The sequence below is a fragment of the Bactrocera oleae genome, chromosome 2, assembly GCF_042242935.1.
Source record: "Bactrocera oleae isolate idBacOlea1 chromosome 2, idBacOlea1, whole genome shotgun sequence".
NCBI classification, from domain to species: Eukaryota; Metazoa; Arthropoda; class Insecta; order Diptera; family Tephritidae; genus Bactrocera; species Bactrocera oleae.
Window position 1 is genome coordinate 36,877,534 of NC_091536.1, and position 17,901 is coordinate 36,895,434.

A 17,901-nucleotide genomic window follows, 5' to 3' on the forward strand; every position below is an offset into this window, starting at 1 on the left:
GCAATTTATGCAAATAATCGGCAAAACTAAATTTTTGTCAGCACATTTGCAGAGTATCAGCAACACAGTAGCTGTACTGCTGTAATTATTACGTAGTTCGAACGCACCCTATATTTTTACTTAACCCAATTTCACAAAGGAAACGATTCAAATACGAGAGTTATGACATATGCGACATTTGCGGAGGAGAGATAATAGAGAATGTAGACTATACGATGCTCCACTGTTTGGAATACGTGCAAGAAAAGCGATTTTAGTATAGAAACCTGAAACTAAGTAGACCAAATGGTTGATTAAAAAAAGAAGTGTAAAGTGTAGAAATACGGAAACCCAAAGAGTCAGAGAACAGCAGCGGATAAGAGAACTCTTAAATTAAACGGACTGTTAGGATACTGTCCAAATAAACGCATTTTAAAATGCCAAGAACCTTCCTGTATGTTCTGTGGCCACAAAAATTTAGCAAGCCGGTTGGGAGACCAACAGAAGTGGTAACAAGTAAATATAACTTTTTTGTTAAGGAATTCATTGCTTACGTATCAGCGTTCCTCAACCATCGTCACTACGTAAAACTTGACGGTGGTAAGAGGTTAAGTTCGGATTAAAGTTCCACATACATGGACCTCAGCCTATCGACGCTTCATCCTTGTAAAAAAAAATCCTTATATTTAGATTAAATAAATTTGATGAGTTATTTAGTATAGCTATAAAAATTATTTGACTTTAACTAGTGCCAACATCCCTAGAGGGTCATACAACCTTGCAATATCACTCAAAATAATATGTATTGAAGGATCTGTGTCAAAATTACATACCTTAACTTTGAAAAATAAGTTATCAGTAGTAGAATTCCAGTGCAGGCCCAATACCGATGGGCTGGAATCGATAAGATTTATCTCCAATGCAGACGCCTTAGATCCATTGACTCCTTCCAGGGTCTGGACGCAGTTGGAATTGCACCTATCTAACGCAAATGTACCTTGTTGAAGAATGGCATCAACGTCCCGTGCACGATTGATGGCCAGTTCTGTCGTGTGAACACTTTCTAAGTAATCATCAACATAAAAACTGTGAAGGATGCTGTCCCGTGCTGCGGCTGTCTGGCTGACGTCAGCGATCACTTCCCAATTATCATAGGCCCTGCCTCAATGTTTTGATAGCATTAAAAGGACTGCTTGTCATACCGTATGCCACTGTCTTAAGTTGATAGGTACGCAAGAGTTCAATAGGGCATTCCCTTCAAAGTATAATATATGTTGCCATTTTCGATGTCTGAATGAACCATTACTTGCCGAAACATCTCTTTGATATCAGCTGTGAGAGCTACCGAATACCGCCGAAATCGATAAAGTATTCTGAATTTAGTCGTAACAGATGGTGAGGCATGTAAAAACAGCTTTCCACGAAGGATCATATATTGCTTCCATGTGTCTAAATCAATGCATTTCTCTCTCAGTGCATAGGCATTTTCCTAGCTCTAGTTTCAAAAATTGCCAAGTGGAGATGCATCAGATCAAAACGGTATCTGAACTATATACTGACCTTTCGGATGTCGCGTTACCGTACTTGGAAAATCTCTTTACACTCGTCCACCTCTGCCTTGATGTTGTCGGGAGGTTCTTTCCCAAAATTTTCGTAGGAGCTTATCCCTGTTAGAATCATCGGTAACATCAAACGATGAAATTAGCATTGGTTGCGACTCGTCCGATTCTACTGTACCAAGTATTACCCATCTCAGACGGGTATGTAATGTGCATGGTTCGTTATGAGAACCGACAACAGCGTCGTTTAATACAAGGGCAGGCCAAATATCTACGCCTATTAGCAGTTCTACGGGACTTGGTATACCGACCGCCGGATCTGCCAAACGAAGACCTTTTATATGATGACTGGGCCTGATATCTATAGTGGTGGCAGGAGTCATAGACGTGATTGCATCAATGATGTACGAATTAGCAATGATCTTGAACTCCTCGTCCGCCTGAGACTGCATACTAACTCTGCCAATTCTTTTGGTATGGGTTGAAAGGCTTTGATCTATAATTTCTTCAGTTACTAATGATTCGCTCACCTGAGAACCAATACTGCAAAGTGATCGAAATTGCTTTAAGTGACCTTTACAATCAGCAAGATCCACGTTTACCATTGCTAAGAGTCCGATCACTTTGCAAGATAAATAACTGAAGTCGCTCCTTGGCTATTGTTGTCGAGGGAGTACCTTGGGCGCCACCATTGGTGCTGCAGCCGACGACTCAGAAGTAAATCTGCCGAAAGTGCCTTCAACGCTCCTCTGCTGGGAACTTCTACATAGGAGAGTATTGTGTTTCTGCAGGCAGTTGAGACACAACTCAAATGGACAGATTATTGACCGGCCTTGTTGAAGATTGCAAGATGGGCAATTAGTTGCTTTGTCAGGTGCTGCTAATGGATTAAGGATTTTTCTGGATTTCATAGCCAGAGGCGTCTTCACGACACGACTTGATGTCTTTCAGCTTGAAATATGTGAAGTCATTGGCGAAGATGTTGGCAGGTTAGCTGCATGCCGTTCCACAAACATTATCATGTCTTCCATTTTCGGGATGTCATTGGATTTTGGACTCATTCCCCACCCAGTTCTGATAACAACCGGTAGTTTCGGTAATAGCAATGGTACGACAACAGCATCATATTGTTTTACTGGCACATTCATCATTTCAAGCGCTGTGTATGAATTACGAACACTATCCACAAAATTTAGTAGCGTTATTTTTAATTCAGACTTCTTTATACCCATCTGTGTACAAGACACTTACTAATGGAACATTTTCCACAATACCATATTGTTGCAATTTTCGTAGTTTATAGGTGGGTTGGAAATCAACCCGTTGCGACAAGCGTCTCAAATAAAGGGTGTTTTTGTTTTAGAGGTATAGAACTTTATATTGCAATAAAATAACGATGGATTATTCGATTGACATGAATTTTATTTATCCGAAAGATAATCTTGGGGCATTACTTTTTAAATACAATATGATATCTGGGATATGACCGCCACAGCTGGTTCGGATGTAGTCCAATCTGGACGTCCAATTTTCGATGACTTTTTTTAACATTTGTGGCCGTATATCGGCAATAACACGGCGAATGTTGTCTTCCAAATGGTAAATCGTTTATGATTTATAGACCGCATAGACCAATGACTTTACATAACCTCACAGAAAGTAGTCTAGCGGTGTTAAATCACAAGATCTTGGAGGCCAATTCACAGGTCCAAAATGTGAAATTAGGCGGTTACCAAATGTGTTTTTCAATAAATCGATTGCGGCACGAGCTGTGTGACATGTCGCACCGTTTTGTTAGAACCACAGCTCCTGGACATCATGGTTGTTCAATACAGGAGTGAAAAAGTTAGTAATCATGGTTCTATACCGATCACCATTGACTTTAACGTTCAGGCCATCATCGTTTTTGAAAAAGTACGGACCAATGATTGCACCAGCCCATAAAGCGCATCAAACAGATAAAATGAACTTAGTGCGCGATACGTATTCCGCACAGAACCATTATTTTCGAAATAAAATTGCACTATTTGCAGACGTTGTTCAGACGTCAGTCTATTCGTGACGAATTGCCAAACCAAACTGAGAATAAATCACTTGACAACTGTTAAATCGGTCGCCATCTTGCACAGTAATGCCAACTTAAAGTTCTATGCCTCGATAAAAAACACCCGTTATATATTGGAACCCAAAAATATTGGACAGCTGAGTGTCAAAGCTTGGAATTGAATCTCACTAGATGCTGACATTTTACGTTTTAATTTGATGCAAATATTGTTGAAAATCTTCTCCGTTGGTGCGTGCAAATCGTCATGCTCTGCCCTCTCACCCTCATGTGCGCTGGAAACGATTATAAAATGGTAGTTCATAAAACAAAATGAATGTAGTCGGGCACTACCCAAGAGCTGTTCACTTTCGACACAGTTTGGATGGGGTTTTGCGTTTAAACTTGCATCGAGACCAAATTAGAAGTGCAGATTACAATCAAATTTGGTATCATATTAACTTACTTTGAAGGTCATAGACTCCCTTAGTTTTATTACTATATTTTACTTCCCGCCAGCGAAAATTATAATAAAATCATCCTCAAATGAAAATATGTGATGTAAACTCAACCGAAGCGGCTAAATTTAATATACCGAGTTGATGTAAAAACGTCAAACAAAAGATCGGAATTTTTTATATAGGGGATAGGAGATAATATAATTTTAGAAAACGTGTTTACTTAATTTCATTAAAATATTACTAATTTTGACCGTCCCGAATGGTTTAAAGTCAGGTGGAAAGTTGGAAATAATACTACAGGGTATATTTGGGGGCAAAGGAACGGACGTTTCAAAATCCTGAATATCAGTTACGAGCATATGGGGACTAATGCAGGTTTTTGCTCGATTTAATCCATTTTAGGCACAAAGATACATTGTCATTAGAAAAATATACTCGATCAATTTCGTTATAATAACTTGACTGGAAGTTCGAAAATCTTTATATTAGGTATGTGGGGGCTACCGGAAGTGTTGACCCGATTCAACCCATCATTTATTTAGTGCGCTTTTAGTAGTTTTGATAAACCGATCGGTAGGTGTTCTTAAAGGGTTTGTCCTTAGCGAATTTAGTTATTGTAGCTTAAGTGGTTTAGTGATATGTACAATAATTTCAAAATGCTTCACACACGGGTGTTGTTAATCTCACTAAAGGGACAGAAAGTAAAGAACATTACTCGATAAGGACTATAATTAATCTTACCATCTTACCTATATAATTGAATTATAATATATTCTATAGAAAATTGTTCATAAAATCTAATCTGAACCAATTTTTGAAATATATTGTCTCAACGTTTTTTCGCCTCAAAAATTCTGCGTAAATTCATCACTGACGGTAAGATTTATTAAAAAATCGAAAGAGATTTTTCATAGATCATTCAATTTCCTACAAAATATATCGAAAGAGATTTTTTGTAGATCAATCAATTTCCTACAAAATATATGAAACGAGATAATTTTGCAAGTATTTGGAAGCGATAAATTAATTTTTCTATGGTAATAAAAAAACAAAAAATGAAACTGTAAGGAGGAGTACAATTAAGAAGTAATACTTGGAGAGACTATCCTAAAAGTGTCTAAGAACCTATTTTTCCGAGTACCAAGCGAAAAAAATGTCCTTCTTTTATATATCGTATTGGACATTGATGCGAAGCTATTAGCCGGCAGCAAATTCTCTGATAGAGTAGTGGATGTAAAGGCCTGAGATCTGGGTCAAATGTTTTAGTTCGCGATAGTCACTTTCCCGCATGTGTGCGTAAAATTATCACTTTTTCTCATTGAGATCTACGAACAAAACTGGAATGAACGAAAGTCAGGTGAACCACTGACTGGCGTCCACCTTTATTAAAAACGGATATGTTGTTTGTATTTATTTAATAGCTCATTATCAAGGGAAGCAAAATCTTTCAGTAGGGCTTTAGCCATACTATGTGTGTTTTTTATTAGCAGTCACAAGCTATTAGTATATTACTTTCACTTCGGACATCAGTCACAAGACAGTCGATAATTCTTCATAAATCTTAATCCAAAAATCTTAATAGATATTATTATAGGCAACTTTTAATCGAACAAAGCCGTTTGAAATGTAAGGGGTTTTGAGGTGAGTTAGGGTTAAATTTCTATACAGACGCTTTATTTCCTAAGTCGTCGACCAGTTTGCAATATCACCGTTTCTATATGGTTCACTGAGTAAGGTCAAGTGCATCTGCTTCAGACTTTTTTAACAGGCCATGTGCTGCTTGACGATGGTTTAGGTTAAGCTGTAAAAGCTTCATATTCATTGTAGTATTTGTGCCGCTTCCATGTATAATGGGTGTCTGACGCTCCCTCTAAAAGCATCAGTTTCATCATAACCTGCTGTCCCCCTTACTCCATCTTGTTCACAGTTCAGACCTATCCCCGTTTTTGCAGCATTTAGCGGTCATATCAAGGCATCTAAAAGACCATTGTGGGTGACTGTATTATCTGATACAGCATATTATTGGTATTTTAGTTTTAGGGGGCTTACGGCTCTTGGTTTAACTTTTGTAACCACAATATTCCACGGTCGCTTCAATAAGGGTCAAGAGGATTATTAACTAAACCCTTGGTTAGTTGAGTAATAGTGGGTTTACGGAGTTTTCTAAAGTGTTAGAGATTGCGCGATCAGTTGCTATTATTAATCGCTTTGCTTGACATAGCAATTTTGTATTCGTTTGAATATTAGGCAAATTTATGCGAGTTATGCTCATCTGCTGTTGGTTGATCAGTGTGCTTAGTGCGGCCTCTTTTTGGCTGAATGATCAATCTTTAAATTCAGCCAGTGCCTATTTTAGTATTTGCAATATGTTATCAATCTAGACGGTCACACGTACCAGTAACTTTTCGAAAAACTCAATAAATTCACTTTTTTGTTGTTGTTAATATGATCATAATTTTCGAACTGGTAAGACCGCGCCTTAGATCGCTTTTGAACGCACACGTTCAATATGAATCGCGGCAGTATATATGTATTTGTAATAAATTGTGTTGTTGAAAAAAAATATGTTTAATATTGGTTTTGCTTTATTATTTCTTCAGTTTTTCCTACGTTTTTCTATAAAATGCCAAAAAAACGAAGAAAAGCTTGTTTTACTATAAAGGAAAAAACTCAACATCTGCATTGGAGGAAAAAATGAATGAAACCACTGTGAAAAATTCACAAAATCTTTGAATATATTAAAATTTTAATATAAATATAAATAATAATATAAAATATAAAACTTGCATTGTGAACACGCGAAACTGTGTAAACGTTATGAGCCATGTATGTGCATGTTCAGAAGAAGACTATTTTTGCCGCCAAAACCGGTTTTCGTTGGCGATCTGAACGAGGCAACACAAACGGACCCTGCCGCTCATGCTCGGGTGGCACGCTTTTTTTACTGATACATTAAGACAACTGATTTCTCAACTTTCAACACTTTACGAAGTGAATTAAATGTGTTAGCTCAGAATTAATAAATGTTTTTTATTATTTTATATTGAATATTAATACATCGAAGCATTGCTTTCCAAAACATTTCATCAAATACATTTAAATTTTAAGTTTTCTTTAATTTTCGTTGTTTTACTTTTTTTATTAGTGATCTTGAACGGCGGCAACAAAGCTCACCATTCACCTATATTTTTAGTCGGATTACAATCTGGCCATTCTAGTCGTGCCAATTTCTAAACGTCAATACCCACCTTATTCAGTCAAGTGTCAAAACAGGGAACGTATATTATAGAGAAGGTTCAATTGCGGACCAGCGTGTGAATTGTCAAAACCTAACAAGTTTCGATGAGCGAATTTCACCACAGCTAGTTAGGAAGGAGAAATTTTAACGGTGGCGCGTAAGTAGATCTGAGCATTGTATGAAAATTATGCTCAGAAATTTGCATTGATTTTACAGCCGCATGTAAGCCTTTTGGCTTTTTTTTATACGTTTATACAATATGTTTATATGCAATCTATGAATTTCATCGTGCGAATTTTTATGCATTGTAAGTAAACAAATCTGTAAGCGCACATTTCTTAATATTAATAATAGCATTATTTTTCTTACATAGCACTCAAAATGCTCAAATCTGCTATTTTGGAGTCGGCAGGAGTAAAACTCTGGTGAGATCCGATTAAAATTTGTTTGTTGTAAAATCCTCTAATGTTAACCCTCCATCAAGGAGAACATTTTGATAATCGGCACACCATGAACCTTCTCTATGATATACGCTCTCTGTTTATAATAGGCAACACAAAAATCAGATCAATACATGATATACATACATGTGTGTTCGATCGGTGTCATTGCTGATCGAATATGCCTTTTTTTGACACAGAGTTTTAAATAAAAGGATGTAGTTTAACAATTTGTTTATGAACATGTATTTGTAATGGAAATAATAATGAAAACTTTCAATAATATTTTCGAAACAAAAGATTATTATATATTTACTGCTTTTCCTCACCACCTCTGAGGTTGCAATATAGGCGCGTTACCGATCTTTTTTGGGTGTTCGGTTCCCCAGGAGGCCTATATTCACCCATATAATATATACACTTCTAAAACAATCTACTTTTCATAACAATTATTCAGGTACATGAATCAGGTTCATGAATATTAATTACATTAACAATATAACATTAACAATATAAGTTGAACTATTCAACTTGATTTGAACAAAAACGAAAATAAATATATAAAAATCAGGTACAATTCAATTGTATTCATGAACAAATATAAGTGAAAACAATCTACTTATAATAATTTTAGCAAAAACAAAAATATATATAAAAAATTAGGAACTATTCAGTAACAATAACAATAATCAAAACAAACTACTAAGTAATAAATAATATTTACAAAATATTCTAAATCACCCACAGCGAAATACTAAATAAAAAAAACCCTATCAAAGGAATAGTGGTGAAGAGAAGGTACACGAAAATACTTAGAAAACAAAAAAATATGTAATAAGCGTACAAACCTAATCACAAAAATTCTCATTTCAAAATCATAGATCCAGGTAACTATGGTGGTTAATGCGGTCTTCGGATAAACATTTTGACAAATGTAAAAGAATTCAGACTGACAGACATATATGTAAATTCCGACACATATAGGCAGACAAACGGACGTGATTATTTATGTGTAACACACAAGAACTTAATGTTTTTGAAATCACTTTGTTTCACTTTTTTGTTAAAAGCATTTACTAAGAAATATGTTCTAATTCTAATGAATAGACATTTTATAATATCGGAATTACAATTTTCACAACTTCCCCTTCTGATGGGAAGGGATACAGCGGTACCTCCAAATCGCAACCAGCAACACACTTTCTTCTAGGCATCCTTAAAATCATTACACAAATATTAACAAATCTAATATATTAATGTTGTCATACTTACTCCGGCTGTCTCCTTGAATAACTAAAAACACTAAACTGCAATATTTAAAAACTTAATTGAAAACTTAATTTATTATGAGTGAAACTTAATTTATTTCAAAGCTTCTTATGCTTAAAAAAATGTCCGTTGAAATGATTTTTGACATCACACAGTTGCACGAAATTCATAGAATTTACAAACCGTTACACAATAATATATTTGATAAAATTGGAAACATTTAATAATATTTCAATACAATAAATATTAATTTAAATAATAATATGTAAATTTAATCTTTAGGAATTAAAACAACCAAAAAATATTTGAATATGGAATAAAAACATTCTTAAAGTTATAAATTTTAGAACATAACACGGCAGCACACTATAGCAGATTTCTGTCATTTGGACGTTTTAGTAGTAGAATATTGTTTGGCAACCCGTACAAAGTGTGACTTAAGTAGCAGAATATTGGTTGGCAACCCGTACCAAGTGTGATTTTAGTAGTAGAATTTTCGAGGCAACCCGTACCAAGTGGGATATTTTCGCATGTGTATTAGTTAAAATCTTAGGATTTGTTACTTGTAGATTTATACAATGATCGGTGTGTACACAAGTATGTCGGTATGGCCTTTTTTTTTTTTTGTATAGTAGGGGAAAGCATCGAAAGCCGAAGTGCGGAACTTTAATCCGCTAAACCTAACCAACTCATGTGTCTCCAACGGAACCACCAGATTAAGTAGGAGAGAAAAGGGCATTAAAGTCTCCTCTACGGTACGGACTGACTGACTCAAAATTTATTCTAAGTATCTCAGTTTTGTCATAATTAGAGCTGCCGCTTCGCTGACAGAGGACTGACACATATATGCTGTCAAAGTTTCCACCGTTAGACTACCACCGAGTGTAGATTTTAACTTTTTCCTAATATTTAAAAAACGGGAGCACTGAAAAAATACGCCTTTGGAGTCTTCTATGCATTCTGTACACGTTGGACAATACGGACTAATATCATAATGAATTTTGAAGAAATACTTTCTAAAGCATCCATGCTCACTCAGTATTTGGGTTAGATGGAAATCCAGGTCCCCATGTCACCTGTCTATCCACGAATGAATGTCCGGAATCAGTATGTGGATACATCATCTTTTAGAAGAGGTTTGCTACCGCTGCTGCCACATTGTTAGGCTCTTGGTTCTCGCCTCTTCTTTTACTTTTGAAGACGGCACTGAAAGCTGGTACAGTCGCGCGAATTTATCCCCTGAATACCAATATGCGGCATGTCGGCTAATACTTCAGCAGCATCACTTGATACCGTTCTGAAAGCACTTATTACTCGGATTGCAGAGAGCGTATGCAATACGTTTATTGGTCTAGCATATGATTTTATATCTAGCGCTTGTATCCATATCGGTGCTGCATATAATATCACGCAACTCATTACTTTTGCTATTAAAAACCGCCGGCCACACGCAGCCTTTATTGACCATCATTCGATAGGGCGTTATAAATTTTGTTTGCGTTACCGAAAGTATAGGCCAGGTGTTCCTTAAATTTTAATTTGGTCTAGTATTACTTCCAGATACTTCAGCTGCGGCTGTGAAGTAATCTCCCACTCTTCTATGGTGAGTGTTAACCTTTCTTCCACCTTCCTTGTGGTTATGAGCAAGTGTTTCGTTTTCTGCTCTGCCAGCTATAAACTCATGGTAGCAAACCATTAGCGCACCCATTTATGCAATCGTTGCATTTGAGCCTGAGGTCATCTATATGTTTAGCCACTGCTCATTATAATATTTACGATATGTTGAGGACTGCGTATTTCGTATAGAGCTTTGATTATATATGCCCATTTTGCGGAATTGAACGCATTTCTCACGTCCAGAGTAATTAGCGCACAATACTTTTTTGTGCCACCTTTCCATCTTTAGCACACAAACTGGGTCTTATATTCATGGCGTCCTTTAGGGCTCTGTTGGGTATGCCATCTATTCCAGGCGCTTTGTTGTTTCTTATTCTTTTAGCTGTGGTCAACATTTCATCTTCAATGACCAACTATGGTGATTCTGAAGCATCGTTTCGTGGCTTAACGACCCGCCTACTCTTCTCATAAAGGATGCTCTATTAGGCTGCTGGGACTTTTTAAATTGGGATATGCAAATTACAATATACGCAGTTCCCCATGGGTCTATGTTCGCTTCATCACAGAGCTTTCCGAAACTGTTTCTTTTGCTGCGGGTAATCGCTGACTTCAGGAGCTTCTTGTGCCTTGTAAACGTTTCACTGAACTCAAGTTCGTTTGCTCCACTCTGGTTACGCAGTAGGCGACGTCTGAATGAGTGACCAAGTTTCCTTAGCGTGGCTATTTCCTCGTTCCACTAATATACTGGCTTTTGTTTATTACGGTATGTTGTCCTAATAGTTGCTTCGCATGTTGCGATCAGTGCTTTCCGCACTACGGATACCAAGTGGGCGGCGTCTACACCTGGTGTCTCTGCCGCACTCCAGACTATCTCAAAAACGTCTTTATCGAAATTGTTTTGAAACGCATTGAAACGATCTAAAATTACATTTCAAACGGTGACTTGGATTGCTGTTTCTAAATGCTGTAATTTTCACTGCAATCTCGTAGCTTCAGATCGCGTAGTCGGTTTCTCAACTCTACTTTCGACAATAAATTCCAGTGCATCATTATTGCAGACCACTCTTTTTCTAATGCATAACATGCATCATGTCGAGCAGACCAACGAGTTTGAGAAAGACTCTTAACTCTTAAATTTGTACGCTGTACTAAAATCTCCCAACGATGTGTAGATATAGTAAAGAAATTGTGGTGTTCTTGCAAAGTAGAAAATAAAATTTGTTTACCAATTATTTCGATGATTCAAAAAATTTAATATCGAAAATTACGGGATGTATTTTTCATGAAAAATTATTTTTATACACAAAAAATGTTCTGATACTTTTAAATAAATATCAAAATGATATTCAATACATGCAATACTAGGGTATTCTTTTCACACTAAAAACAAATTGAGAAGTTATTTAGATTTAGTAGTTTCAAAATGCTTCACACACGGGTGTTGTTAATCTCACTAAAGGAACAGAAAGTAAAGAACATTACTCGATAAGGACTATAATTAATCTATTAAAAAATTACCATCTTACCTATATAATTGAATTATAATATATTCTATAGAAAATTGTTCATAAAATCTAATCTGAACCAATTTTTGAAATATATTGTCTCAACGTTTTTTCGCCTCAAAAATTCTGCGTAAATTCATCACTGACGGTAAGATTTATTAAAAAATCGAAAGAGATTTTTCATAGATCATTCAATTTCCTACAAAATATATCGAAAGAGATTTTTTGTAGATCAATCAATTTCCTACAAAATATATGAAACGAGATAATTTTGCTAGTATTTGGAAGCGATAAATTAATTTTTCTATGTTAATAAAAAAACAAAAAAAGAAACTGTAAGGAGGAGTACAATTAAGAAGTAATACTTGGAGAGACTATCCTAAAAGTGTCTAAGAACCTATTTTTCCGAGTACCAAGCGAAAAAAATTTCCTTCTTTTATATATCGTATTGGACATTGATGCGAAGCTATTAGCCGGCAGCAAATTCTCTGATAGAGTAGTGGATGTAAAGGCCTGAGATCTGGGTCAAATGTTTTAGTTCGCGATAGTCACTTTTCCGCATGTGTGCGTAAAATTATCACTTTTTCTCATTGAGATCTACGAACAAAACTGGAATGAACGAAAGTCAGGTGTATCACTGACTGTCGTCCACCTTTATTAAAAACGGATATGTTGTTTGTATTTATTTAATAGCTCATTATCAAGGGAAGCAAAATCTTTCAGTAGAGCTTTAGAAATACTATGTGTGTTTTTTATTGGCAGTCACAAGCTATTAGTATATTACTTTCACTTCGGACATCAGTCACAAGACAGACGATAATTCTTCATAAATCTTAATCCAAAAATCTTAATAGATATTATTATAGGCAACTTTTCCTCGAACAAAGCCGTTTCAAATGTAAGGGGTTTTGAGGTGAGTTAGGGTTAAATTTCTATACAGACGCTTTATTTCCTAAGTCGTCGACCAGTTTGCAATATCACCGTTTCTATATGGTTCACTGAGTAAGGTCAAGTGCATCTGCTTCAGATTTTTTTAACAGGCCATGTGCTGCTTGACGATGGTTTAGGTTAAGCTGTAAAAGCTTCATATTCATTGTAGTATTTGTGCCGCTTCCATGTATAATGGGTGTCTGACGCTCCCTCTAAAAGCATCAGTTTCAACATAACCTGCTGTCCCCCTTACTCCATCTTGTTCACAGTTCAGACCTATCCCCGTTTTTGCAGCATTTAGCGGTCATATCAAGGCATCTAAAAGACCATTGTGGGTGACTGTATTATCTGATACAGCATATTATTGGTATTTTAGTTTTAGGGGGCTTACGGCTCTTGGTTTAACTTTTGTAACCACAATATTCCACGGTCGCTTCAATAAGGGTCAAGAGGATTATTAACTAAACCTTTGGTTAGTTGAGTAATAGTGGGTTTACGGAGTTTTCTAAAGTGTTAGAGATTGCGCGATCATTTGACATATCAATTTTGTATTCGTTTGAATATTGGGCAAATTTATGCGAGCTATGCTCATCTGCTGTTGGTTGATCAGTGTGCTTAGTGCGGCCTCTTTTTGGCTGAATGACCAATCTATAAATTCAGCCAGTGCCTATTTTAGTATTTGCAATATGTTATCAATCTAGACGGTCACACGTACCAGTAACTTTTCGAAAAACTCAATAAATGGACTTTTTTGTTGTTGTTAATATGATCGCGCCTTAGATCGCTTTTGAACGCACACGTTCAATATGAATCGCGGCAGTATATATGTATTTGTAATAAATTGTGTTGTTGAAAAAAAATATGTTTAATATTGGTTTTGCTTTATTATTTCTTCAGTTTTTCCTACGTTTTTCTATAAAATGCCAAAAAAAAACGAAGAAAAGCTTGTTTTACTATAAAGGAAAAAACTCAACATCTGCATTGGAGGAAAAAATGATTGAAACCACTGTGAAAAATTCACAAAATCTTTGAATATATTAAAATTTTAATATAAATATAAATAATAATATAAAATATAAAACTTGCATTGTGAACACGCGAAACTGTGTAAACGTTATGAGCCATGTATGTGCATGTTCAGAAGAAGACTATTTTTGCCGCCAAAACCGGTTTTCGTTGGCGATCTGAACGAGGCAACACAAACGGACCCTGCCGCTCATGCTCGGGTGGCAAGTTTTTTTTACTGATACATTAAGACAACTGATTTCTTCTTCTGAACACTTTACGAAGTGAATTAAATGTGTTAGCTCTGAATTAATAAATGTTTTTTATTATTTTATATTGAATATTAATACATCGAAGCATTGCTTTCCAAAACATTTCATCAAATACATTTAAATTTTAAGTTTTCTTTAATTTTCATTGTTTTACTTTTTTTATTAGTGATCTTGAACGGCGGCAACAAAGCTCACCATTCACCTATATTTTTAGTCGGATTACAATCTGGCCATTCTAGTCGTGCCAATTTCTAAACGTCAATACCCACCTTATTCAGTCAAGTGTCAAAACAGGGAACGTATATTATAGAGAAGGTTCAATTGCGGACCAGCGTGTGAATTGTCAAAACCTAACAAGTTTCGATGAGTGAATTTCACCACAGCTAGTTAGGAAGGAGAAATTTTAACGGTGGCGCGTAAGTAGATCTGAGCATTGTATGAAAATTATGCTCAGAAATTTGCATTGATTTTACAGCCGCATGTAAGCCTTTTGGCTTTTTTTTATACGTTTATACAATATGTTTATATGCAATCTATGAATTTCATCGTGCGAATTTTTATGCATTGTAAGTAAACAAATCTGTAAGCGCACATTTCTTAATATTAATAATAGCATTATTTTTCTTACATAGCACTCAAAATGCTCAAATCTGCTATTTTGGAGTCGGCAGGAGTAAAACTCTGGTGAGATCCGATTAAAATTTGTTTGTAGTAAAATCCTCTAATGTTAACCCTCCATCAAGGAGAACATTTTGATAATCGGCACACCATGAACCTTCTCTATGATATACGCTCTCTGTTTATAATAGGCAACACAAAAATCAGATCAATACATGATATACATACATGTGTGTTCGATCGGTGTCATTGCTGATCGAATATGCCTTTTTTTGACACAGAGTTTTAAATAAAAGGATATAGTTTAACCAGAGAACTTAAAACAATGAGAAGGTGCAAATTGAATTTTGTATGATGCTCGATTGGTTTGCTGAAAATTTGAGATCAAGGAGTTCACCACTTTCTGTACAGTTTTGCTGTTATTTAACAGAAATGAGAATGTTAACAACGTTCTCTGACAAAATACGTATCTACCAATATAAAGAGAAAAATGAAATGAAATGAATGAGAAAACAAGAAATACAAATGCCACTTCACATATGCATGATTATTTTTTGCCACATAAACGATTTTTATGATGAAAAATTGATAAATTATTATTATTTTGCACAAATGCTACATTGATAAAATGTGAAAGATTATGCAAAAAATGATATTTTACTGTTTTCATAATTTTCTAATTTCAATATTTACAGAATTAATAATTTATGTATGTACATCAATATGTTATATTATATAATATAATAATATATTATCAATTATCAATAAATACATGTGAGCGCACTGCTCTATACGTAAGTTATATGTACAAATATGCATATGACCGCCCAAAATAAGTAATGCATACACAAATCTACATACATTGAAGCGTACAAATGTAAGTACGTCAGCCAATAGGCAAAATACAAACATTGTTGTACAAAAACAACAATTGTCTCAAATAGCATCAGCACCAGAAATCAATATGGCACACCAACAACATTTTCATTCATGAACGCTGGCGCACAAGCAATAAGCTAAGTCGTTTCATTCATAAAAGCAAACGCCTTACACATCTCCCCGAGCATGCGTTTGCCTACAAGCGTCTTTTCGCGACGATGGCAAAAGCTAAAAATCATAAATTGAACAAATTTCTGATATTCCCTCTAGAAGAGAAAAGTGACAACCCTGCAAACACAGAAATCAATGACAAAAGTGGCAACAAAGCTTTTGTCGATTTAAAATATTTCACAATTCTAAAATATTTTTCCGTGGCTCGCAAAAATCTTCGTCAATATGTATGCATGCTCATATAAATACATACATACCTACAATGATTTGTGGGCAAAGCTGTTAGAGCGGCAAGGGAAGCGATGACAATCGGCGAGCGTTCGGTTAGTTTTCGGCACTTCTCGGATTTTCTACCAACAACACAATGTTGTGACGCTTTGTCGTCGCGTCAGTCCTTCGACAGATAGACTCTTTGACATAAAAGCAAAAAATGTGTCAACGGAGATTTCACATGAAGAATTGAGTGTACATATATACATACAAATACATACAAATGTGCAAACGACATAAGATATGTATGTCATAATATATGAAAGTACATATTTACGTACATAATTACTTTTACACATGCATTTGAAAAGAAAAATTGAAGCATGAATGTGAAATGCCGACGGCAAAACACAATTCTGTACTTTTGTGACTCCATAATTGTGTCAAGTAAATGAATGATTTTAAGAAATATATTATATCAAAATATTTTTAAATTATTATTAATAACTCACAATAAAGTAAAAATGAATTAACATAAAATAATTTAAAAAATAATAAATAATAGTTCAATAAAAGGGAATATATTTCAAATGGCATATCAATATGCCCAGTTTTGCTCACATATTATATTCTCTTCAATATTCGTCGGTTGGTTATGTTAAGAGAGCGTATGTGTACAGATTCACCGCTGTTATAAAAGCGAAAAATGTTATTTGTTTCTCGTGCATCTGTGGTGAACTCCTTGATAAATTCCTACAAATTGTTCGCTGTCGAACCTGCACCTTCTCATTGTTTTAAGTTCTCTGGTTTAACAATTTGTTTATGAACATGTATTTGTAATGGAAATAATAATGAAAACTTTCAATAATATTTTCGAAACAAAAGATTATTATATATTTACTGCTTTTCCTCACCACCTCTGAGGTTGCAATATAGGCGCGTTACCGATCTTTTTTGGGTGTTCGGTTCCCCAGGAGGCCTATATTCACCCATATAATATATACACTTCTAAAACAATCTACTTTTCATAACAATTATTCAGGTACATGAATCAGGTTCATGAATATTAATTACATTAACAATATAACATTAACAATATAAGTTGAAATATTCAACTTGATTTGAACAAAAACGAAAATAAATATATAAAAATCAGGTACAATTCAATTGTATTCATGAACAAATATAAGTGAAAACAATCTACTTGTAATAATTTTAGCAAAAACAAAAATATATATAAAAAATTAGGAACTATTCAGTAACAATAACAATAATCAAAACAAACTACTAAGTAATAAATAATATTTACAAAATATTCTAAATCACCCACAGCGAAATACTAAATAAAAAAAACCCTATCAAAGGAATAGTGGTGAAGAGAAGGTACACGAAAATACTTAGAAAACAAAAAAATATGTAATAAGCGTACAAACCTAATCACAAAAATTCTCATTTCAAAATCATAGATCCAGGTAACTATGGTGGTTAATGCGGTCTTCGGATAAACATTTTGACAAATGTAAAAGAATTCAGACTGACAGACATATATGTAAATTCCGACACATATAGGCAGACAAACGGACGTGATTATTTATGTGTAACACACAAGAACTTAATGTTTTTGAAATCACTTTGTTTCACTTTTTTGTTAAAAGCATTTACTAAGAAATATGTTCTAATTCTAATGAATAGACATTTTATAATATC

General features: G+C 34.9%; 1 long non-coding RNA gene across 1 annotated transcript; it reads left to right on the forward strand.

The window, feature by feature from the left end:
- The first annotated feature begins 11,995 nt into the window (after positions 1–11,995).
- Positions 11,996–15,209, forward strand: LOC138858870 (uncharacterized). The gene is made up of 3 exons (XR_011397894.1): positions 11,996–12,257; positions 14,483–14,882; positions 14,949–15,209. It is a non-coding gene; the product is annotated as an uncharacterized lncRNA (long non-coding RNA).
- Positions 15,210–17,901: the final 2,692 nt, after the last annotated feature.